The sequence below is a fragment of the Notamacropus eugenii genome, chromosome 1 (assembly GCF_028372415.1).
Source record: "Notamacropus eugenii isolate mMacEug1 chromosome 1, mMacEug1.pri_v2, whole genome shotgun sequence".
In the NCBI taxonomy this organism is placed as follows: Eukaryota; Metazoa; Chordata; class Mammalia; order Diprotodontia; family Macropodidae; genus Notamacropus; species Notamacropus eugenii.
The window spans coordinates 657,586,840-657,613,915 of NC_092872.1; the positions used below are offsets into that span (position 1 = coordinate 657,586,840).

Here is a 27,076-nt window from a genome sequence, read left to right on the forward strand (position 1 = left end):
CATCTGTGCCCAGGGGGGCAGTGTTACTTGCCAGAGGTGGCAGGGTGGGCTGGAGGAGGTGGGGGATGGTATGGGATCTAGAGTAGGGCTCTGTTGGGGGTGTAAAAGCAATTGCTTGGGTAGTGTCAGAATAGGCAAAGGCTATGCAGTGCTCTTCTTTCCCTGTCTCTTCTGCCTCTCCCGTCCATCTAGATTACCTCCCCTTACCACTCTCCCCTCCTCCTCAACGCCCCCTCTCCCGAGTGTGTATATATATGTATGTATGTATATATGTATATGCATGTGTATATATACATATATACATATATATATATGTGTGTGTGTGTGTGTATATCCTTTTGATCGGTTGTACATCTTCCTCCGACTCGGGATGGAAGAGATCCCAGCCTTTGCTTTCCTTCGAAGTCATTCTAAGGCTGGAGTAGCTTCCAAGTTAACCAGTCTTGAAGACTTACTCAACAGGAGGTTCAAATCCTATATGTAGCCCATTCACTTTCTGAGAAGGGAACTGAGGCTCCGCCAGCATAGTCAGCAATTCACCATGCCAGGGCCAAATGGTAGTACTGCCCACTCCACCCTAACCTCGAGTCTTTGGGCCTTTTGCCCTAGCGAAGCTGTTTTCAAATTAACGGAGCTACCCAGACCTAAGCCTCATCACTCTTTATTGGGAATGCTCAGCACATTGCTGGGATAAGGAGCCTAATTCACTTTCCGAGGTTTTTGAATGGTTTCCCGGGCAGTGAGTTGGGGGAAGGTGAAAGCCTTCTGGCAGACCGGGTTAGGTAGGCTACCGGGAGGGAACGAAGTTAGGAAAGAGAAAGCCTTAGGGACCATCATGCACACACAGAGCATACTTTATCTTTGCCCTCTCTGCAACTTCCTTTGTGAAGCTTTCGCCAGGCTTTCCATTAGATGACTTCTTTTACTGAATAAGTAACAGCCCTGGGGTGGGTTGCCTTTCCCTTTTCCTTCAGGTAAAAACCTCTCCCTTCCTTCCTCTGTTACTGGGGTCATTACCAGGATTATCTACTAAAACCTCATTATCAAATTGTTGTAGGTTGTAGGAAAAGGGTTCATACAATTAGAGCTTTAGAGTTTTAAGGGATGGTAGAGGCCATCTTCATTCTACTGGTGAGGAAACTGAGAGAGGAAATGACTTGTCCAAGGTCACATAGGCAGTGTTCCTGGGCTGAGATTTGAATCCAGGTTCTTTGACTTACAATACCGGTGTTCTTTCCCCAGCTCAGAGAATACTTATTAAGTTGATTACTGTGCTATATTTTCCCTAACCCTTTCACCCATTCAAAGGCAAACCAGTTGTTTTTTTTTTTTTTAGAAGGTAGAATGGAAGTGGCAATTATGTCTTCTATTATCTTGTCCTTCTTTGCAGGTTTCTGCCCCTCTCAAACTCCAGCTAGTTATTGCACCTGTCCCCATCTCTCAGTGCTTTGGCTGTTAGCTTAAGAAACTCTGGAGCTTCCTGCCCTCTCCTGCCACCCTTGCAAGCATCCATCCCCTAGAGGCATTCACAGTGTCTGGGGCAGGTTCTCCTTTACAAATGGGGAGTTGCTGAGTTCCCTATCTGGGGGAAGACTAATCCTGCACAGCAAAATATCAGTCTCTAGGAATAGATGTATTCCCAGAGTGTAAGGCTTAAATCTCAGTACTTCCCCTTAGGGATTCTCTTTAGTTAAGAATGACTGGGGATGGGGGCAGGGGGCAGGCTTGTCTTGTCTACTCTACTGTTCTCAATGTTAAGAAGAGGTTGTGATTCGCATTTGGTGCAGTAACAAATTTCTTGTTTCTCCCATTACCACTCCTTAGCTCTCTGAAAAGCTACTTCTTTCTCTTTACCTGGAAGCAACCCTCATTCTCTGTGCAGGATTGTATGAGCTCTGGGGAATATGTGAGACCTGAGGGGTGGAAGGGGGACAGACAGGGTGTGGGTGTGTGGGTACAGCAAACCAGATGGGTGTATGCATGTTGGTGGGGTGGCGGGGAGGAGTGCTTAGTGGTACCAGTGTGAAGTGCTTGTCTAATAATTCCCAGTGTATGTTAACTCTTCTTATTCTGGGGTCTCAGTGTGACTAGAAAGAATGAGGAAACCTAAGGGGAACTGGGAGGAAGGAGAGAAGAAAGGAGCAGCTTGATGCTGTTACTAGGGATGTGGGGCAGTGGAGAAAATGGGGGGGAGGGGGAAAGGGGCCATCGGCATTGCAGCAGAGACCTGTGCTCCATTCTCTTCCTTTCCCCTTCCCATTGCAGCCACTACCCCTGCCAGGCACGCCGTCTGCTGGCCTTCAGGAACATTTTTTTTCCCTCTTGAATATCATTCTGAACCAAAAGTCAGAGACTTGATCTGCTCTAAACTGAGAAAGAACCCCTGTAGCAGAGGATTGAGGAAGGGCTGAGTTTCTCCCACTTGGACCATAGACTTTCCTGTTTCTTTGATAGAAGGGGGAGGTTCTCATAAAAGCTTAGACTTTCTTGGAGGGAGCCGTCTTAAGCATGAGGAACCAAGTTCTTTTTAACCAAAATCACAGCACTGACACCAGAAACCTCATGTGAATCCCTCCCATTCTGTCCCTTCTTTTCCATGTGAAAACAGGGGGGTGTGGGGGGGGGGTGGGAGAGATGGAGAAGAACCTAGGAATGCAAAGAATGGAATAAGCAGCAGGGGATGGGGCTAAGAGAGAGAAGACTTTTAAAGAAGCCTGAGGATGAGGATGAGAAAGATGATGGTGAATAATGGGGACCTCAAAGGGCCAGATCAGTGAGCTGACTAAAAGAAAGCGAATTAGACAAAGGACCTGCAAAGAAACAAACATTTGACCACTGTACCAGGCGCTTGATGTGAAAACCAGAGGATAGTTAGCTGTGTTATAATTACCAGGATAGGATCTCAGCAGGTAAAAAGGAGGTTGTTAAACATTTGAATAGACTCGATGTATGTATGTATAGGTGAACCAGGAGGATTTACACATTGGGTTATGTCAGAATATTTTGGGGATATATATTGGCAGTCTTCCCCATTTCTCCCTTCCCCCAACCCCATCTGTGTTTGTGTGTGTGTGTGTGTGTGTGTGTGTGTGTGTGTGTGTGTGTGAGAGAGAGAGAGAGAGAGAGAGAGAGAGAGAGAGAGAGAGAGAGAGAGAGAGAGAGAGAGAATGATATTTCTAAATGTGACTCAATTGATCAATACAAAGATGATATTTAATGTTTGGAGGATTAAAATTGAGTCTCCCCCTGTGTTTTAGAAACTACTAAGTTGACTCTCAAGACTCATTCTTCTTCATTTTCTTATAATTCCATCCTTCATTTACACTTTCATTCAGTGTCGCTTTGGTTTTCAGGGAACAAGAAGATCTCATGGCTTTTCTGCTTCATATTTGTACCAGAGCCTGACCCAATTGCAGACACTGTGCTGAGAGTTTTTTTTTTCCACTTAGGAAAATAGACATAGCTTGATGCATTCCACATAGTAGGCGCTTCATAGATGATTGTTGAATTGAATTGGTAAACACTGTGGTTTAGAAATATCTTTAAGACTTCATTTCCTTTTGCATGTGCTTCAAATGCAAATTATGAATATTCCATGCAGAAATTAATTCTCTGAGTACTAGTTAAGAGGAGCTGGAGATAATGAAAAGAATGATTATAAATGACAGAAGCAGAAATACTTGGAATAAAAAATGCCTTGTCACTTAAAACATTTCTGCATTAGCAATGACAGGGTAGACCAGTGCCAATAGCTTTAGCACACTGCATGTACCCACTGTGCCTCTAATAGAATGATGTAAGTGTAATGCTTGGGTTCTCATCTCCTAGCTGGCCTTCATAAATACCTCTTGCATGCTTTAGAAAATGAGTTTAGAGCCTCTCAATTATTTCAGAAGACAGAGGAAGGGGAAAAGCCATCATTGTATGCTCACTCCTTGCCTTTCTTCTCTCCCAGAAGTGCAAAATCAGGAAATTTTACTGTAATGATTAGCTTATGCTGTTAAGGGGCAAAAGGGAAAAGAGGTTTTTTCCAGGAGGGAAAATGTTAACAGATTTTAAAAGGTGATTTAGAAGAGAACACCCCCATGATGCTATGTAATGATCATAATTATATCTTAGAATCACAAAGCTTCTCCTCCTAGAGTTCAAAGTGCTTCAATATCTTCCATATGTAGATATTATCTTATGTCCAGAAGTGAGAGATGTGAACTAATCATATCCTAATATAGTCATGGTGGGACTAGAACCCAGGCTTTCCGATCTAGAACCCAAAGAGGATTTGCTTAAAAACCAGTGGTTCTTAAAGTGTGATTTGAGAAGTTCTTTCATGTAGTAATTTGAGTAATTAATAGTATCCTCAGTTTTGTTTCTGAAATTATCATTTGTAATAAATTTTTAAAGATTAAGTTGATCTCACTTTTTTTGGTGATGGCTCCACAAATGCAATTTTAACAGTCCCATTCACTGGGGTGATTTTGGGATCTTCTTTTTTGGTAGCAAGTGGAAAAAAAAGGGATAGACGAATGGGAGGTGATTCTCAGAATCTTTTGTCCCGTTGAAAGGATTTATTTTGTTTATTTCTCAACATTTCATCCCATCTTAGTTTAGAGGAATCCAGACTAGTGGTCCAGATTGTTTGCCAATTTAGATATCAAACAAGCCCTGGCAGGTGTCTCCCTGAAACCCACCTACCCTATTGTGTTCATGGGGACAGATCTAGAGGTAGCATTCTTTTAGAAGTTAGCTAACCTTTGTCTTTGTGAGAGAAAGTCAGAATCTCTCCCTCAACCCCCCGCCCCCCCCAATCAGTGGTCCTTTTATTTTAACCTGCTCATTCATTCATTTATTCATTCATACAGTCAACCAACCAACGAACAACTACTTGTTAAATAACAAGTGTCTATTCAATATGTGTGAGCCGTGTTTTGATAAAAAAGTACAAATGCAAAGAAACAGTCCAGGCCCTCAAAGATCACAGTATAGTCATATAGAACTAAATTATCAGTATAGTAAATAATTTTAATAGGTTAACTTTGCTGCTAGGAACAGCCCCAAACATGCAAAAATAATATGAATAAACCAAAACCTAGATGTTTACCAAGGTCTTTTTCAGCTCAAAAGCCTATTCCCCCATTGTGCATTTTTAGGGTATGTATGTATATTTACTGTTACATACATACATTACCTTGTAGCAATATTCAGAGAGACTAAGATGATAAACTCCTTAGGGCAAGTACCGAGGCAATTAGGCCATTGAGTATTTATCAAGCACATACACTGCGCTAAGCTATGAGAATACAAAGAAAGGCAAAAAACCAATCCCTATCCTCAAGGAACTCACAGTCTAATGGCAGAGGCAACATGAAAACAATCATGAACAAATAGAATACATAAAAGTTACACTAGTCATCATTAGAGGGAAGACTAGCATTAAAGAGGGATTAGGAAAAACATTAAAGATGGAATTTTTAGCTGGGACCTGAAGAAAACAGGGAAGTCAGGAGGCAGAGATGAGGAAGGAGAGCACTTCACCTAGAGAGAATAGCCAGTAAAAATGCCAAATCAGAGATGAGGGTTCTTGTTGGAGGAACATCAAGGAAGCCAACATCACTGAATTGTAGAGTATGTTGGGACAGTATAAGATGTAAGCAGACTGGACAGGGAGGAGGTGGCCAGGTTGTGAAAAGCTTTGAATGCCAGAGGATTTTATATTTGATCCTGGAGGTGATAGGGAGCCCTTGGGATTTATTGAGTAAGGAAGTGATAGGGAAATCAGCAAGCAAGTTATGGCAGCTGTCCAGGAGTTGAGGTGATGAGGACCTGTCAAACAGTTTATTTTAGTATCTCTGCTCTCCTTCCAAGAAGTAAATGAGAATAGAGGGGAGCCCATATTGTAGGCAATGTTTTGCTTTACTACTACCTCTTGGGAATCTGTGAGCTTACCAGTATTGTATCCATCACGGCTTTGTGTAAATCTTTTATAGAGTAGGTGCTCAAAGGACTAGTGGGCTCCCTTTGTTCAATTGCAGAGGTAAAGGTGTGAATTCAAGTCTGTTAACTTAAAGTTCATTGTACTTTCTACTAAGTAAACTGTATCCTACAATATTTCTTAGATACTCATGCAACATTTTGGCTATCCATCTATTATCTTTCAGGTTCAGTACATGCTTAGTTCCCCTCCTTTTCCATTCAGTTGTGTGCTTGATGATGTCTTGTACTCTAGTTAATATCACTGGAAATGTGCTATAGCTCACTTATTCTTACCATCTTTCCATTTCCCTTTGGAGTCACCTACAACTGTAATTCTGAGGTGATGGGGTTCTATGATGCAAAGATATATAACATCATAATGAAAAGGTAGATGTTCAAAAAATGGGCTTTGGTAGCAGTCAGGAGCTAAGTATAATTGAAAATTCCATGCAGTTATTCACCCAAATGAACTCTAACTTGTTCTCTTTCTCCCACTCAATTTTGGGTCTATCTCATTGTTCGTCTATAGTGCCTACTCATGACTTATGTATTGATGGAATAGCTTGATGAATGTCCAACTGCATGTCATAGTCTGGGAAACATGGACTCATCATTCACTTAGTTTTTCCTATGTGGGTTCGGATAGTGATCCAAGCATTGATAAGTGTTTAGTAAATGTTTATGGAAGAAAAGAATGAATAAATAAAACAGTAAATTCAGCTGCACTATGTTGTTCTTCAGGATAGATTTTTAAGCGCTAGAAAGGATTTTCTTCTCAAATAATGTCTTTCCTCTCCTCCAGTTGATGCCTATAATTCCTTTAAAGGGAAACACAAGACACCTACATGGATGGGTGGATAGAGCACTGAACTTCAAGATATTAAAATATAAGTTGTTAATAATACCACCTATCATTTACATAGAACTTTAAAGTTCATGAAGTACTTTACAAATATTCTCACAACAATTCTGGGAACTAGGTGCTATTATTATGCCCCATTTTATAATGAGGAAACTGAGCCAATTGTTCAAAGTCATACAGTCAATAAATGTCTGAAGTAGGATTTGAACTCAGGTCTCCCTTACTCCAGGTTCAGCACTCTATTTACTGTGTCCCTTAGCTACTTCAAACATTGGCTCAGATACTTAGTTATATGATCCTGAGTATGTCACAGATTTAGAAATAGAAGGAAACTTTTATTCTAACCCTTCATTTTACTAATGAGAAAGCTGAGACTCAGAGAGGTTAAGTGACTTGCCTGAGGTCATAGAACTAGTAGGCAGGTGAGTAAAGATTTTCACTCAGATCTTCTTGCCTCCAAGTCTTTGCTTTACTCCCTATTCCTAGTGTGTGCCTCACACACTACTTCTGTCAGCCTCAGTTTTCTTATGTGTAAAATGGGAACAATGAGGGCACAAACCTCATGGTGTTGTGAGCAACAAATGGGATAGTATGTGAAGTACTTTGCAAACCATAAAGTTGTATATAAATGTTAGCTATTTTCTTGTCCTCCTCATCCTCTTTCTTCTTTTTCTTGTTCTTCTTCTCCTTCTCTTCCTCTTCCTTCTTTTTCTTCTTCTCCTCCTCCTCCTCCTCCTCCTCATCCCTTGAAAATAGTAAACCTTTAATAAATCTTTAACTGAATTTCCTGAGAACACATTTTGATTGGGTAGGAAAGAAAAGGAAGAAGAGGAAAAAAAGTAAAAAAAGAAAAGAAGAAGAGTGAAGCTGAAAGCAAGACAATTGTATAGCCAAATTGTTAATCAAATCCATGTCTTCTGACCTCAAGTCCAGTGCTCTATTTAGAATTTCCCTTTTCTTTCCTCTCACCCCCACCTGCTGCCACACTTCCCTCCCCCCCACCAACATTTCACCTCTTATCTACACTAGAGTGGAACAAGGATCAGGAATCTGAGATTAGCAAGGACAAAGAGCTGGTCGGATGACCAGAGTTCCCTTCTGGGTCAGTTCCTTTTCTTTGCTGCCACCCATCCAAAGACTCCAAGATCTTGTTATTCGCCTTTAAGGAGATCTCCACCTTAACTCCTCTGAATACTTCCTTATACCCTGCTCACACACTTTCTAGAGTCTCTGTTTCATGTCCTAGAGTCACCTGAAGCAACTTGGAATAGAGAGGAGGAAGGTTGGAGATTTCTATTTCTATTGCAGAAGTCTAGAATTCATGGGAGATATTCAGGTTTCCAAGGTGGTTCTCCAAATGTATTTTCTCATAGAAAAGTGTTAAGTACATTTATGTTCCTTACTACTACTTAATACTATTACTTATAGTAAAATATTATTCTTCAACTAAGAAGCAACATGGTGAATTGGAAAAGACAGAGGACTTGAGGCAGAACCCCAAAGTTGATATCTTAGATCTGCTGCTTAAGTAGTTTTATAATATTAGGAAGTCATTTGGTTTTCTTACTTGTAGAATGAGAGTGTTAGAATTTATTAACTCTAAAGTCTCTTTCAGCTCTGACATACTGAGTAGTATACTAAGGTCTAAGTAAGCATTTGTGGGCAAACATGAGACCTATCAAACATATATAACATATTTCTGTGGGGAAATATATTTCAAATGCCAACACCTACACGAATAACGTATATGAAATGCATCTAATTATTAAACTAAGGACTGTTAGCATAGATAGAAAAGGAGGTATTAACCATTCTCTAAGGTGATAGCACTCACAATAATGATGTTGGATGGGATTGGTTACCCTAGTTTTGTCATATTCTTAGTCTATTTGTATGTCTTCTTCCCTCCTTTCCTTCTCTTCTATTTTCCTTTCTTTCTTTCCTCCTTCCTTCCCTCCTACCTTCCTTCACTTTTTTCTTCTTTTCCTTCTACCTTCCTCTGTTTTTCCTTTTTTCTTTCCCTCCTCTCTTTCCTTCCTTTATTACTCCTCTCCTTATTTCCTCTATTCCTTTCTTTCCTCATTCCCTCCTTCATTTTTTCCTCTCCTCTTCCCTTTCATCCTTCCCTTCTTTCTCTGTTCCTTATCTTCTACCTTCCTTCTTTGTCTCCTCTTTATCTTCCTTTCTTTTCCCCTCCTTTCTTCTTTGCCTCCTTTCCTTCCTTTTCTCCATATTTTATTTGCATTGGGGGAAGGGTAAACCTTTTGTGATCTCTGAAAGCTATTAATTTCTCTCGAACATTTTTATAATTATTTTTTTTGTCAGGGCATATTTCAAAGTATATTATAAGGATTATAAGAAAGTCCATTAGTAGAATTGTAGAAATTAGGGATCACCTTTGTTTGGGAACATCAAAATGTAGGAACTGTCATACTGGCTAAGTATATGGTTCATTTTTTCCAATACTACACTGCCAAGAAAGGTCCCAAGGGAAGTTGTGAGGGGCCAGATTTTTCTCTCCTGAGAGCAAAACACTGGTCCTTGTTTTTTTTTTTTTATTTAGATTTCCTTAGTTTAGGGATTTACAACATCTCTATATCTCAGGAAAAGCATATTCACATATTTGACAGAATCTCATACAAAGCAAATTTCCATGTTAACCCCACAACAGTCTTTTCCTCTGATGCATCTTTGACATAACTATGTTTTCAGCAGGCATGTACCTACTATTCAATTTGATCCTCAGGTGACAAGATAAATAGTGCGATGAAGATAAATTAATAAAATTCTTGTTACTCCTACTAGAAGCACGATGTAGACACTAAGCCAATGACAAAAATATTAATAAAATGATCACAATAGTATGTTATCTCATAAATAAAAGATGATCTCTGCCTGAATGTGCTCTTGTTAACCTAACCTGGGGAGTATTAGGAAGGACTTACTATGTTGGGTCTTAATATCTAGATAAGCTATATACTGAGACTGAAGGCAGCTCAAAGCTCTGAATCTGTGTTAGCATAGGATGGGCACAACCCAATATGGCGTAGTGCTGGCATGAGTCTTCCTAGTAGCTATTTTGACAATTAGATACAATTTTTGGAGATTTTCAGCTGTGTAATACATAGCACACTAGTTTCCAATAAATCTTTTGCTACATGACCAATAGATTTTTTAAATAAGATTCTTAAAACAAGGTTTTAGGGAAATTCTGTGTGTGTGTGTGTGTGTGTGTGTGTGTGTGTGTGTGTGTGTGTGTGTGCGGGGGTTATATGGTATTTGTAAGTAGATACTGGAAAGAGAAGTATCTGTGTAGTTTTCTAGAAGCTTAAGAGTTAGCAAGAACTTTAAAAGGCCCATGTAAATTAACTTTATGAAACTGCTGTGTGATATTCTACCATATGTCACCCAAGTTAGTCTCTGATTTGGAGGTTATTTGTGGGTAAGCATGTGGTGTTGTAGAAAAAAGACTGACCCAAGAAATAGGAGACCTAAAAAAAGTGGGGTATTTTGGATTTATCCCTGGACTCGGCTTTAGTAAAAGTACCCTGCCTCAGACACTTATTTACTGTGTGACTCCAGACTATTCACTTACCCTCTGTGCCTTGGTTTCTTTGTCTATAAAATTCTAGCTGCATCTTATGATTCCATGACAACTGAGTTTTATAACTAGAGAGAGGGCCAGGTGGTATAGTGGATAGAGCATTGCACTTAGAAAGACCCAAGTTCAAGTTATGTCTCACATGTTTCCTAACTGTGTGACTAAGGGCAAGTTACTAAGTACCTTTCAGACAATGATTACTTAACCTGTAACATGGAAATAATAACTGTATCTATTTCAAAGTGGCATTATAAGAATTATATATATAATAAGAATTAAATTGCATAAAGTATATGCATGTGAATATGTATTCATAACACACTAATACACATATGTATATGTGGGTTGTATATATGTTGTGTGAATACATATTACATACGTTGTATATGTGTGAATAAAAAAAGTTTACAAACCTTAAATAAATGTTAGCTCTTATGACTGTCATTATAACTGACTGATAACTAGTTATATGGCCCTGAAGAATTCACATAATCTCCTTAAGGAACCTCAGATACTTTCTCTGTAAAATGGAATTGGACTAAATAATCAATAATAAGGTTGCTTCTGTCTCTAGCAATCCTATGATTTTAGTCAGTACATTTCACACATTCAATTAAATTCATCAGAAATTTATTCGGTGGCTACTACGAACAGGGCAATGTGCCCGACTGGGGATGCAAAGAGATATGGCACAGACCCTGCCCCTCAAGGAGCTCATAATTTAGTGGAGTGCGGGAGTCATGGAGGAAGATACATACTGATAACCGTAATAGAGGGAAGAATTTATTGAGTATAAACCTGAAGCATAGGCAATGTTTTATTCAAAACTTAAGGAAGGTGAGATCACTTTCATCGGGGGATGGGTCAGAAAAAAATTTCTAGGAGGAAACTTGCCAGTGAGTTGAGCCTTCAAGAAAAAGATAAAGTCTAGGTGGTCAAGTTCATTTGAGGGATGGAAGAATATGATATGAACAGGCACAGAGATAGGAGAAAGCAGGAACTGAACAGTATAGAAATGAGCGTGGCTATTAGACTAACACATACAAGCTTAAATATTCACATAATCTATTTTGGATTTTAGTGACCATATACTTTAAAAGTCTCTTTGATCCTCAATGCATACTTGCCTGGATTAGACCAGGGCTCAGGAATGCTAAGGGGAAATCACTTTTTTGTCCATTATTTGTACTGTGATGGCATTGATTGTTGAATCTCAAATTTTAAGTTAGAATTGCATTGTCTCAAGTGTGGAGTGTCACACAATATAGAAATACATAGATATAATGATATCTAGTCTAAAAAATAAAATCTTGACTATGGCAAAATATAGTACTAAATGCTTCTCCCATTGCCTCTACAACATTATCGAAAAATAGAACGCTGTATTTTTTTTCCCTGTTAGAGGTGTAAAGTCTTTCTGTTGACCGATCCCTATCAAATCTTCAAAAACCTTTTGTCTACTTTGTTAACATGATAACTGCTTTAGTCTGTAGCAATGTCATTTTATAACTGCAGTGATCATTTTCAGTTACTACGTATGTTCCGTGCCCTGCTTACAGAAACAATACTGGAGCATGAGTCATTTAAATATCATTGGGAATTTTTGCCTTGAAGTTATATAGGGAAACATAGTTTACTATTTGGTTGATTTGCTGGGGTTTTATTTTTATGCCATAGTATTTAAAGTTGAAAAGTTCTCTGAAGGTTATCTACTCCAGTGTCTCCATTTTAAAGATGAGGAAACTGAAGCCCAGAGAATAAAGAGTTCCCCAAAGTCATGTGAGTATTAAACAGCAGAACCAGGGTTCAAGCCTAGGTCCTGTGGTGTCAAATCTAGGATTCCTCTACTCCCCACTGCTTTTCATCATTGTTACATGGTGCCCATTGACTTTTGTAGTTTTTTTGCTAGTTCAACTTGTGCCTAGGTCAGATCCTTTTTCTGCACCCTATCTAGGATTAAAATGGCATACGTTCCCTCAAAACTCTTAACGCGTATTTCTTTGAAGTACATGCTTAGCATTTTTTAAATTGCAAAATGCTGTATCAGTCATTTTCCATGTCTGCTGTCAAAGTATTAACATAAGTTGGAATAAAATGAATAATAAATTAATCTCCATCAGCAAAGTGGTTAATTGGACATGCTGTTAAATATGCAAATGATGTATATATTCTGGTCTTCACACAGACTCTTTTCTTTGTGGCTTGTCATCATTGAGTCCAGGAGGTTTTGTTGCTGTCTGTGGACAGTTTACAGTTCCATAATCAAAGTGGAACACTGCTGGGGTATTTCTGATAAAGATCTATATGGAAGCTCACACTGTCTTAGTACATGCACAAGGTATTGATTGACTGAGGTGCCTTTGGGAGGACTAAACAAATAACAAGTCTATTGTCACTTATCAGTAACAACACTTTGGGCCCAGCCAGTCATAATCTTGTTTTTAGATGTAAAACATGTTTTATTGCTTTTTATTCAAATACAATTTCAAATAACTTTACAGAAAAAAAATTAATTTAACAAACAACACAGTGTGTGCTTTGTGATGCTGCTAATTTTTCAAAGTAGATTTTATTTGATAGCAAGAGACTGAGTTGAATTGGGGGTATGAGGTGGGACTTATTTTTCTCTCATTCTCCTCCGCAAGAAGACCAACCAAAAAGAGAATTCTAATGATATAAACTGAGAATATGATTACCATCAAAGTAATTTAGGATTTGAGGGTTTTTCTTTTCCTTCAGTTATTATCACCAGGTGAATATTAACAAGGTTGATGATAAAGTGATCATCCTGAGTCATTTTTCCTACCTGACATGTGTGACAGCAGACACTGCTGTTTACCTTGGAGGGTTGTTGCAAATAAAGTACTTTATACTCCTTTATATAAATGTATTTTATTTTATGGTAACTTCAACAAATTTTTTTTTCTGAAGGATTAATGGCACATTGTTCATAGCCACAGCTGTGCTTAAACATATTAGATAATCTCAATGATTATCAGTCATTTTTGTGTTTTTACCTCTCTCCTGTCAATTGTTGTACTGGTCTGACCAAATATGAGGAGAATTACAATAACAGCAATAACAATAGCTAACTATTACACAGTACTTTAAGGCTTTAAGCATTATCTCATTTGACCATCACAACCACCTGGGAAGGCAGGTGCTATTCTTACCCACATTTTGCAGATGAAGTAATTGAGACAGACAGAGGTTTATCTGCCCAGGGTCATACAGTTAGGAAATGTCTGAGAATGGATTTGAACTCAGTTCTGCCTCCAGGCCCCTGGCTCTATCCTTGGAATCACTTGGCAGCTTAATATAAATAAATTTATAGTATGTATATAGTGCTTCAATGTTTACAAAATACTTCATATGCTATTTAATTTGGTCTTTGTTTTATCCTTACAGAAACACTGGTAGGTAGGTGCTGTTATTATTCCCATTTTACAGATGAGGAAAATGACATGGAAAAAGTTTGTGACTTGCATAAAGTCCCAGAGCTAGGAATTATCTAGCACATCATTTGAACTCAGGTCATCTTGACTCCAAATCCAGCACCCTATCCACTACAACACCTTTCCATGATTGGTTCTAGAGGTGGAAAGGACCTCAGAGGTTTAATACACATTCATTTTATAGCTAAAGAAACTGAGGTCCTCAGAGGTTAAGTGACTCACCAAAAGTCATAAATGAAGTAAATGAAAAACCAAGATTCAAACTTCTGATTCCAAATGCAGTGCTCTTTCCACTTGACCACATCACCTCCACATTCTTCACATCAAAAATGGAAAGGAGTAAATTGTTTGAGATGTCTCTAGGCCAATATTTTCCACCAAATTTATAGCGCATTGTAGGAGGCTAATTGTAAATGCAGAGAGAAGAAAACAAAAAGGAAATAATTACAATGCTTTTCTTCTCTTTTGATGAAGTGGAAAAGAAAGCTTCTATAGACAGTTAGCTAGTATGTAGTTCTGAATGGGGGGAGAAGGAAGCAGGCTGAAAATCAACAAAATACTATTAGCATTTGTATCACGGATCTAGAGGTGGAAGAGACTGCTTAATTTTTCAAATAAGCCAACTGAAGCCCCCAAGATGGTTTTATTTGGCCAAAGTCATCAATGTTAGAGACAGGCTTTTCACCCAGATCCTCTGACTATAAAGTCAGTGCCCTTTCTGCTATGCCACAAACTATTATTTTTTTCATAATCCAAGAATCATTTAGTTATTTAGTGCTCATTTATGCCATGAATTCATAGGGGATTGTTTCCAACAACTCAGGTTTCTTGCCGTTGGTTCTCACAAAGTACGCTTCTCTGGGTGGAGTAGGCTGGCGTTTCAGTTGAACCCAAGTGACTTCTTTGTCTTCCTTCTGCTGATGATTTTCCTTTACCTGCTTCAGGAAGCTATCTCTGTTATTAGAATACTTAATACACTCAGTATGCACATTCCTTCTGTTGGCTAGAATCTTGCCCTTAACCTGTTTGTATATAGCAATGCATATAGCATGTTGAGTAACATTATAGACCTGTTCAGTCTTGCCATGGTAACACTAGTGGACATTCCTTGCTGACCTGTGCCCATACCTTGATATCTACAATATCACCTTTCGTACATATCACAGGTATACATATAGAGAAACGTGCAACACCATGTTTTTGAAAGGGTCTAAAAAACATGTATCATGTCCCTTTCCTTTTCCCTTTGTCGGTTCATCATTTTGGCAACTCACAAGAATACAGTGGAGCTGGTGAAAAGGTCTTTTTTTTTTTTTTAAATCAAATTGTATTCCTGTTTGGGTGAGGACATATTACCATTGCAGGGTTACTATGATTACGTTTATTTACTTAGTATGTTTTCTAGTCTGCTCTCAAGTTGAACACTGTACAGAAAGAAGTCAATACTGTTCACTTGGGACCTTGTTGGCTATTTCCACCCAGATACCCTTTTTTCTTCCCAGTATCACTCCAGACCTTTAAAACATACCTAGTTGTGTTCCAAGAATTTTAGTCATTGCCTGGAGAGATAGAGGGTTAAGCTTGAAATTCTCATTGGTTTTCATGAATTTCACCATGAATATCCTCTTTGCTAGAATATCTGTCCTCTAAAAGGAATTGTAAGCTTTAAAGAGAATGTTAAGCAAATCTCTTTTTCTTTAGTGGAATGCTATCTTAGGTCAGCCTATGATAGCTAGGATGAGTTCTATTTTAAAATACTTGGAAAAGGTGATTCTCGGTACCTCTTTAATGTTTAACAATCCTCACAGTCAGGGAATATTTCTTATAGCTAACCTAAATCCTTCATGTTGCAACAGACTTATTATTCTGTATGCAATGGAGAGGAAAGCTAGCTGGTCTCCTATTTAAGAATCCTTTACAAAATCTCAGAAATTGGAAGAGATATCAAAGGCCATCACACCCAAACCATGCCCCCCTTTGACAATATCATGAAGTGTTCATCCAGGATTGGCTTGAAGAATGCCAGTCTTCTGGATAGTCGCCAGCTTATTTATGTCCTCAAACAAGATAATAGCTATTAAGCACTTAGCACAGTGTCTGACACATAGTAGGCACTTTATAAATGCTTATTCCATTCCCTTTTCTCTCTCTTTAAAGTGTGGTACCCCAGAATAGATCCCAGTATTTGGGAGGGAGGATAGTTCTGATCAGGGTAAAATACAATGGGGACCCTTCTCAATCCTATATATTTAGCCTCTTTTAATGCAGCCTAATGTCACATTAAGTGTTTTGGAGGGCAAGGGGCTGCCATATTTCTTTGTTATCTCATGTTGAGCTTGTAGTACGCTAAATATTTCCTGTAACTTCTTCACCTTAATTACTATATAGTCATCTATATTTAAGTCAACAAGCACTTATTCAGCACTTATTATGTGCCAGGACCTGTGTTAAGCACTGGGAATGCAAATAAATCCACAAAGAAAGACAATCCCATTTCTCAAAAGACAACACGTAAAAAGGAAACTGAAAGAGTGAGTGCGGGGAGGAAGGAAGAAGGTACTCCCTGCAGGAACATGATGGAGAAAGTCCAGAGAGTAGGTAGTGCAGGCTATAGAGCAATGAAGCCTTGACCAGCTTCAGTGACCTCTTAAAATGGAGGTTCTAGGAGAAACTAGCCAAATCAGAGGAAGAACCTGCAAAGGATAGAGGGTATTTCCACTGTGAGCAGTCCATGAGAGAAGTGAATTTCCAGGGTAATGAGGTTTTTGTGGCATAGTAGAGGAATCCCAGAGGGTCAGGAGTGCAGCCTGAAAGGTGATTTCTTGAAACCAAGTATAAGATTCCACACAGATTTCTTTTCCATTTTATATTAATAGACTTGCTTCTGACATGTTGAGATCTTTCTGAATGGTGACTCTGTTGACCACTCTGTTCACTGTCCATCCTATCTCTGTGTCACCTGAAAATTGGATACATATTCTACCTTTCACTTTATCCAAGTCATTAATATCAATAAATAAGTTGATAGCATAGCATTAGTAATAATATTAGTATATTTATTATAATATTAGTAATGATATATATGTGTGTACTAATGTTAATATTTGTATATCTGGTATTACTAATATTAGCATTACTAATATACTTGACCTTGAGCTGTTTATGTATGTATATGAATATGTATATGTATGTATAAAATTACTTTACAGTCAGAGATTTGAACCTATGACCTCTGACTCCAGAGCTAGTACTGTGATAGGTTAATATGTTAACCCCTCTTAGGTGTATTTGTATTTTCAGTGACTCTATGAGGCATAAAGGAAAAAATTTCAACTGATGCAGATTTTCAAGCCTGAGTCTGACCGTATGTTGGAATTTTGTATTTCTTAAAGAGAAGGGGTAGTGGTTAGGACATTCAGTAATATAGCTAAAGTCACATCTAAACCTATAGTAATAATATTTAGGTTGATGTCTTAGATCCACTATTCACTAGGTGTAATATTGGACAAATCCTTTAACGTATTTGAACCTCAGTGTCCTCATCTATAAAACAGAGATAATAATACTTGTCCTCCCGATCTCATAAAGTTTCAATCAAATAGAATGATGTAGATAAAAAAGCCCTTTGCACAATGTGAGAGTAAGTTATTGTTTCTTTTTATGATATCAAAAGGTTCATGATACAGATATGGGAATGTTATTCCTATTTCTCTTGATCTATATGTATTCTCATTTCATGAGAATTACAAAAATCCAAAGTATATTGCTTCATTGATTAAACTTGCCACCATCACTCTCCCACTTCAATAACTCTTTCCTTGTCAGTACTTCCAATTATGTCAGTTCCTTATCTGAAAAATGCCCTGCTAGCTTTATGAACTTGTTCTTATATGCAGGACTTTTCATTATTGATGTCTTCTCTAACAGGTTGTCTCACATGTCATCTGGCACTCTGAGCTATCTGCATGTGGGTTTGTGTGTCCAGGTTGTCATATGAAAAATAAATTGGCTGCAACTTAGACCTTGACTATATACTAAGAACACACTACCTAAAGCAGAAGGTTCATATGGGAAATAGCTGAATGGTAACTGTAGCTCAACCCTATTAAAAAAATGTAGAAACTCAGGCAATTAAAATCTGGTTACTGGAGAAGAAACAATAGTATACAAGAAGATCTGGTCAGTTTCATTTGATTGGGAACTGGATGTGTTTGCATTGTACTTGAGCCCTTACCTCTTAGCATTTGATTCTGAGACAGAAAAATGATCATTAGAGATGCTGTGCTAGGCAGTAAGACTTTCTCTTGTACTTGCATCCATTTCAGTTGTCCTGTTGTGCTTGGAGATGACCTTGTGCTTGCTGACATATTCAGTGACTTACTGCACAACAGAGAGGTTTACATTTTCCTAAGGTTCATCATATGCTTCCCACTACCCCTTGAAATCCCCCTAACCCTAATAAGCCCTTCCTTTCTCTGCTTTGTAGCTACTTTTTCAAAGACAGTGTAGTAGACCGCAAGTGATAAGCTTGACTTGAACCTGCGTCTATATTTCCTGGCTATGTTTCCATACTGATGAGAATTAAGTTCCACCTGGTAAAGGTGTAATTACTGTATGTATCTGAGAGGTATGGTTGAATGTGTATTTCTAGATCTATATATTTGTTTATGTATATATTTTCCCTCAGGGATCCTTGTTTTCCCCTAGTCTTATCCTGAACTTTTATAATAAGCCTTATATCATTCCATGTACTCTAATTATATTAAAATACCAGGAGTCCTGGGGATTCCCTGGAGAGCTAAAAACTTAATCTTACAATTCTAACAGTTTTTCATGGTTTTCCTGCTTAATTATTCTTCCTTAGCTTTCTGTATAGGCTCATGGGAGATTACATATTTTGTTGTAGATAAAGGAGAAAGAGAAGAATGTGTTCATGATGATGATGGTGATGATGATAAATATATAAAAGCAGCTTCCCATAGTAGAATGAAGGCCAGTCTTGAGATCAGAAAGGACCTATGTTCCAATTTTGCCTCTGACCTTTACTAGCTGGGGTCTGACAAGTCATTTAACCTCTCAATTCCTCAAGTTAACTCTTTAAGACTCTTCAGTTGCAGAGCGGATTCCATTCCTTATTGGTAGAGAGGGTTTCTTCAGCCAGAATTCTGGATATCAATGAAACCACAGGTCTAGTTAAAAAAAAAAAATTCCAAGTTTTTCAAAGTGCTTTGTTAATATTTGATCTCCATAATAAGCCTTTTTAGACCTAATCTAAAATTAAGTTCTACAGGCATTACTATGCCCATTTTTACAAATGAAGAAACTGAGACTCACAACTGGTATGTATCAGAGGCTGATTTGAGTCTAGGTCTCTCTTCTCTCTAAATCCAGTGCATAGTATGTAGTGTTAGAAAAGTTGACCTCTAGGTCCTAAATCTCTTCATCAGCCAGAATCACAAAATTTAAGCTTTGAAATGGTCCTCAATAGCCATTATAACATTTATAAAACAGATAATGGTTGTAGAGTACATATATAGTTCAACCTCATAATATTTATCAGCCTCCAAAGGTCAACAAATTTTTTAGACTCCATGGTCCCCTGAAAAATCTAGGAGACCCACTGGGCAGGAGGGGAAAGAGAGATGAATAAGCATTTATGTAGTACCTACTGTGTGACAGGCATTTTGTTAAGCACTTTTAAAAAATATCTCTTTTGATCCTCAAAACAAACCTGAAAGGTAAGTACTCTTATTATCCCCATATTACAATTGAGAAAATTGTGGCATACAGATGTTAAGTGACTTGCCCAGGGCTCCACAACTAAAAAGTATCTAAGGCTGGATCTGAATTCGTCTTCCTGACTCCAAACCTATCTATACTCTGTTCACTGTATCATTTAGCTCCTCTAGTATTAGTGTGTATCTCTACAGACCTACTGGACTAGAGAGGTAGGAGAAAAGACACTGAGAACATTTTGCCTTTTACTGTAAGCTTTACAAAAAAAAAAAAAAAAGATGGAAGCTGTTGCAAAACTATTATTAGCTGATGGGAATACTCTATATTTCGTTACCTAGATTTTTTTTTTTTTTTAGCAAATCAAGTATTTCATGCTGTTGTTGTGGAGAATGTGGAGAGATAAGAGAAAGATTTAGAATCAGTTGGATGGCCAGACTCAAAGTGTAGTTATCATTGGCTCAATGTCACCTTGGCAGGAAGTCTCCAGTGAAGCACCTCAGGAGTCTATGGCTGCCCCTGTGATGTTTGCCATTTTATCAATGAAATGGGGAACATTATAGATGTCATGTTCATTAAATCTGCTGTTAGCACAAAGCTGGAAGGATTGCTAACCAAATAGATGACAGATCTGAAATCCCAAGAACACTGAGTTGAATCTAATAAGATGAAATTCATTAGGGGAGAATGAAGAATCTTACGCTTGGGGCACAAGAAATCAATTTCAGAAATATAAAATGGGAGAGTCATGATTAGAAAGCAGTTGTGCTGAAAAAGATCTGGGGGAATTTGTGGTCTGTAAACTCAGGATACATTAAGCAGGGAATAATGTCCAGGCATGATGGAGGGGAGCGGTGATAGTCCCACTGAACTGTGCCCTCATTAGACATCATTCAGAATATTGTGTTTAATTCCAGTATCACAATTTAGGAAGGAAATTGATAAGCTGGAGAGTGTCCAGAGGACAAATAAGGATGGTAAAGGGTCTTGAGTTCATGTCATATGAGAAATGATTGAAAGAGCCAAGGATCTTTAGCTTGGAGAAGGAAAGGGAAGGTTGAAGTGGCATGCTTACTGTCTTTAAATATTTGAGGGACTGTCATGTGAAGAGGGATTAGATTTGGTCTGTTTGGTCTCAGAGGGCAGAACCAGGCGGAATGACTGGAATTTGCGAATAAGCAAATTTAGGTTTGATGTCAGGAAAAATTTCCCAGTTATCAGAGCTGTGCAAAAGTTGAATGAGTTGCTTGGAAGGGAGTGGGTCTTCCCTCCCTGGAGGTCATCATGCAGAAGCTGAAGTCACCATCTGTTTGGGTATATTATAGAAGGGATTCCTTTCATGTGTGGGTTAAATTAGATGGCTACTGAGGACCATTTCAAAGCTTAAATGTTGTGATTCTGGCTGATGAAGAGATTTAGGACCTAGAGGTCAACTTCTAATGTTTTATTGTGATTGTCTGTTGAATTTGAACATATTTTTTCCAAAGTGATAGAGAAATATCATTGACCCTTAACCTTTGCTCACCCATCTCAGGTAGATTATATATCAAGTTTAGAAAAACAATAATGTAGTATACATCTACATATTTTTAAGTTGTTGCACAGACACACACACATCTATGTATAAGGTGACATGGATTTTATTTTATAAATTCAAAAATGGCATAAAATGTTATTAAACACCCAAGCTGGGTGTTTTAAGAATGATTGCCAAGATTTAGAAAACTGAAGTATACTATAAAGACTTTATAACTGAAAAATCATGTTTTTAATTTTTTTAAGTTTAACAATTAACTTTATAAATAGAATATTTGGCATGTTTATGGGTAAAAATAAAATTAATAATTATGTGGTATGATGGATATTATTACTGTTTCAAGTAATGTCTTGTGATCTTCCCAGCTGCTAGTGTTCTACCCTCCTCAAATGACTTCATGACTATTTTTGGGCAACTTATCTATTACCTATTGACTCCTCTAGTTAGATGGTAAACTTCTTGAGGATAGGATGCATTTCACTTTTGTCTTTTTTATCCTTGGTATCTTATATAGTGCCTGAAGCACAGTAGGTAATTAAATGCTTGTTGATGGTTTAGTTGGTTGTTCCTAATCATTTAGGAGCAAGAAAAAATAGAAACACTTTTCAGATATTACTGCAAGTCAATGATTAAACTGCAAAAATTCCTCAAACTTGTGTTTCCAAGCAAGGAGATGTTAGAAGAATAATCAATAATACCTAACTGATAACACCTTCTATTCAGAAGAAAAAATTCATCTTTTACAAGTAGACTGCCCACACAGGGTGGAATTGAGGGACTGGGAAAGACCATATCTCCAAATACAACCTTAAATTTACTCAATAGTGTTTCTTTGGGTCTTGAAGGCTTTCATTCAAAATGTAAATGTTCAGGGAGAGATACAACCTTCAAACGCTATCAGACTAACCATTTTCAACTACATTCCATTCTTAGGCATCTAGAAATAGGGGATGACAAGAAATAGGTGAGAAGAGCTAAAAGAATAGACACTTTGAAGGTTTCCTTCATTTCCTTTTAGTGTTATAAATTGATCCAACAAACTTTTGACTCCTCTTCTTGAAACTTCCAACAGGAGAAAACTGTCATCACAGACAAAAAGTAGAATGAGCATAAGTTCCTTCTCCCTCTTATGGGATTGCAAGATTTAAAACTGGTGTTTAATGGCCATCTAATTCAGTGCTCTCACTTTCCATATGAGGAAACAAAGTCTCAGAGAGGTTGAGTGACTTTCCAAAATTCACACAGCAATATCGGAATGGAACATTGGTCCTCAAACTCAACATCAAGTGGTCTTTCACCTTCATTGTTGCTGTTCAGTCGTTTCAGTTGCGTCTGACTCTTTGTGACTTCATTTGGGGTTTTCTTGGCAAAGATCCTGGAATGGTTTGCCATTTCCTTTCAGCTAAACCTTGCTGAATAAAGGGGACTCACACTTCAGTGGAAAGGCAAGGAACTAGTATAAAACACAAGTAGTGTCAGTTCTTAATGTTCCGCTTTGAACCTTCTGCCTGTCGTTTGTTGATCTGTCTGCCTGTTTATTTATTTATACTCTCTTAACCCCTGATTCCAGTTGGCATTCTTTTTAAAGCCTGAAGTCAGAATTTCTTTTCTGAATCCTTCCTTCTGACCTTTCTCAACTTCTTAGACAAATTCTAGTCATCTCTTGTTTCAAACTAAGTAAATTCTAATCAAGAAAGTTGTTTGTTGAAAATAGCAATTAATTCCAAAATCAAACTGATTTTTATCTTATTGATTTTATGCATTAAGCTATTTGCATTACTAATTCCATTAAAAGTTGACTACACCCATCATATTTATAGAAAGAATCTTTCAATATATAGTGTTAGACTTTGATCTGAAAAATGACCTCAGAAGTCAGCTGGTCTACCCCCTTCATTTTATAAATTAGCAAATTGAGGTCCAAGGTAAGTGACTTACCCAGGGTCTCAGGTAGTAAACAGTGAGCAAGATTTCTAATATGGGTCCTCCCACCATATCCATAATGTCTTTCTTTATGTGCCATCTATTCTTGTCTTTCAGCATGACTTGTTCTATTATCTCCAGTTCTAGTTTACAATTTATCATGTCTTTCATGAAAACTGGGATATTTTGTTTATTTTCTCTTGTAGGTGGGGAGATGTTACCTGTTATGTAGTTTTCTCTCATCAGCGAAAGTAACTTTAAAATCCTGAATAATCTATGAAGGAGTCTATTTTTGTGGACTTTCTCATTTGGGTCATAATTTCTTATTATCTTCTGCCATCAATAGAGGTTAGTTATGTCAAGAATGTTAGAGCATGAAAGGATCTTTGAAAGCATCTATAAATAAATCAATAGATTCAGTGACTCTAACCTCATTTTATAGGTGATGAAACCAAGGACCAAAGTTGTTAGTTAAGAGAGTTTCTTAAAAAAATAATTTCTTCAAAAGAGTGCTTCTGAAAATCACTCAAAGTACAGTTAGGGCTAGTGAAGGATTCTTAATAGGTCCCTGTTCTTTCCACCACTCCCTTGCTTCCTAAATGCTTTGTTTGAGAGATGCCTAAAGAAATGATGATCAAGCCAAAATCTAAGCAGCCTAGGTGATGGATTTTAAATAACAAAATAACTCCATGGCAGTATTTAGTTCTGAGATACTGAAGTGGTTATTTTACTTTATACTTTCAGAATAAATATTTTTATTTTTTGTGCTTTTATTGATAAATTTTACTTCAAATGACAATTTGAAATATTTTACTGCTGGACTTTTATTCCTGTAGGGAGTTTTTTTTTTTAAAGCCAGAGAAATGACCCTTAGATGAAAACAGAAGGGACTTAGCTGTACATGATGCTAAAGAAAGAGAAAGAAAAGGGTGTGCTTAGTCAAGTAGGAAAGTTTCTAGAGCCATCATAATTTTTTGTAAAATCTATTATCTTTTTTTAAAATGACAAAAGGGTTTTTCTGGCTTTAAAAATTACTTTGTGTCAGCCATGCCTCCTGTAAATAAGGCATATTCGCTGTCTGCTTTCAAAGCTGACTTTGTGTTTTTTATGTAGAAATAAAGATTTTGGGGCAATTCAAATGGATCCTTCAACTGAATCTGTTTGAAATGCTAGGGAACGTGATGTGGTAGAAAGAGCAGATAAAGAGTGCCAACGGAAGAAGCAAATGTTGTGTATGATTTTGAAGGGATGGCTTAGCCTGGGAATGGGACTGAGGAGAGAGTAGATACAAGTAGCACAGGGTGAGCTGAGTGGACTTTGGTAGAAAAGGATGAGGAATTTCTTGTTGTGGCATTTGCCCCGATCATAGAAGAATAGAAACCACCTGTCTACCCCACACACTAACGTTAGTTTTATGCATGCTTGTCGCTGCATCTGAATTAGTAAGGGTAGGTGATGAGCTTCATGCTTTTGGTTGGGGGTGGGGGGGGGGGGGCTGTGGAGAGCCATCAGGGTAAAACAAATCCATGAAATCTATGTTCCTCACCCACATTGTACGTCAGATATTTATGTACATTAGAGAGTCTTCCTTGTGAAAAGAATTCCAAATGTTTAGTAGTCTAAGGTGGCTTTGGGCAGGGGGGGTTAGAATTATATGGTTTCTGTTTTTAAAGTATAGATTTAGATTGATTCAATCTTATTGAATTTAAGAATATAACTACATGTTGGTAGACATAGATTCAATACCATGTAAATCATGGACAGCTGATTCTGAGGAGGAAACCCAAGATAAAAATTCAAAGTTCAGGAAATACTAAGAACCCTCTCTTGTAACTCAAAAAAGAACTTTACATTTTTTTTTCCCGTTATAACATTAAATGTTGTAGCATACAGCTGCCAGTCTGCAATTTCATTTAATAGTGAAGGAGTATTTTAGGAAGTTAAGATACTGAGGGAAAAGATGATCCTTGCTCATTTCATATGTGTTCAGTTCTTTGAAGTCTTCAGATACAGCATTTGATAGTATAATAGGAATTTCAATAAACATCAGTGAAAAAAAGAATGATATTTTAAATTAAAAGAAACAAAAGATATCATGAGGTAATTTCTGTTGAAACTCGTATCAGGACTTGTTTTTAAATATCTCATGAGTATCCATACTCACATCCACTTAGTTCATGTAATACCTTTAAACTCCTTCCATATATAATACATTATATTCACATGTTAAATATTAATGTCTGAATATGAAAGTAAATATAGCTAATATAATTTCTAAAAAGTCAACCTGCAAAATATAGCAATCAGTAGAATGATGATGTTCTAGGGATTTGAGGAGGTTCTTTAAGAAATCCAGTCATAATAGTCTACAGGACTGCTTATTCCAATATCTTTTTTCATTTCACTTCAATTCAATTCAATTCAAATGTTTTCCATGTCCCAATTCCTCTGCTAGACATTGCACCAAGCATTAGGGATAAAAATACAACGCCAAAATTATTCTTGCCCACTGCACTAAAAATATATTCTATAAGTATGTTATTCTTAGAAAATGTGTGCACTGCGTGTATCTTTTGTCCATTGATTTTTAAAAGAAACTTTTAAACATGATGACCTCCAATTATTAGTCAGCAGTTGAGAAAAGACTCCATTTTGTGCTTCGAGGGTGTTCAAGTAACAAAAAAATGCCTTTCAAATTGGGAACATTAACTTTTTAGCATATTTCAAATTTGTAGTATTTAATTTTCACATAAAACAGAACAGCCCGGTCATACGACAACATATGTTAGAACAGTAGCAGAGATGGATGTAATAGTGCTTTGGATTTCCTAGTTTTTATATGGTCTTTACCTCCTGTGCAAACTAGGTATTCCAACGATCATTCTAAAATTATACTTAATGGGCTCTTGAGGTTGCTTTCTTATTTGTCTGAATTTCTGTCACTCTTCTTCTATATAGCATAGTAGATTGGGAGTAGGCTTTCAGAGTTAAGGCCTGGGTTTAAGAGTCAATTCTAAAACTAGAACTTTTCAGAGAAGGTTCTAGTTGGCGTCAGTAGAGATTTCTGAAAATTTCTTCCCTGCACACGGATGAAACTGTTGATTCATTTTAGTCCTATCTGAATCTTCGTGACCTCATTTGGGGTTTTCTTGCCAAGAATACCGGAATAGTTTGCCATTTCCTTCTCTAACTCATTTTATATATGAGGAAACTGAGGCAAACATAAGTTTAGTGACTTACCCAGGGTTCCACACCTAGTAAATGTCTGAGACCAGATTTGAATTTAGGAAAATAAGTCTTCCTGACTTCAGGCCTGGTACTCTACCCACTGACTTATTTCCATTCACATATCTACCACATTTATTCAGGCACTTATCTCCCCTGGCAGAGATTATTGTTATAGACTCCTAATTTTTCTCCCTGACTCCAGTCCACCCTACACTTTGCTGTCAAAGTATTTTTCCTTAAGCTGATATCTGACCAAGGGATTCCCTATTCCGTTATGACCAGTAATTTCCTGTTATCTCTAGGATAAAACTAAACTCCTGTTTAGCTTTTGAAGTGCTTCATAACTTTTGTTATGAAGACCCCAATCTATCTTTCCAACCTCATTCGACATTATTTTCCCTCCTGCCCTCTTCAGTTCAATCCAAGTGGTGTTCTCTGTTCTTCCTACACAACCCTGTATCTGAATTCTCCATGCCTTTGAATTGACCTTTCCACATTCTTTGAATTCATGCCCTCCTTACCAATATTTCATTGTCTCGCTCATTTACTTAAGATGTAGCTCAAAGCACCATCTTCTATGTGAAGGCTTTCCTGGTCTCCCAACTTTTAGTGTCCTCCCTCCTAAATTGCTTTATATTTAACTACTTTGTATGTATTTGCATATATTCACTTCATATTTACACTAGTTATATATATATATGTACGTATATATTTTTATATATACTTGTCTTCTCCTTCTCCAGCAAGGATTGTAAATTCCTTGAGGG

At 37.5% G+C, this 27,076-nt stretch overlaps 1 protein-coding gene across 21 annotated transcripts in view; it reads left to right on the forward strand.

Moving 5' to 3' along the window:
• The window catches only part of NRXN1 (neurexin 1), a 1,424,087-nt gene that overhangs the window by 870,563 nt on the left and 526,448 nt on the right, over positions 1–27,076 (forward strand). The gene's annotated exons all lie outside the window — the stretch shown is intronic.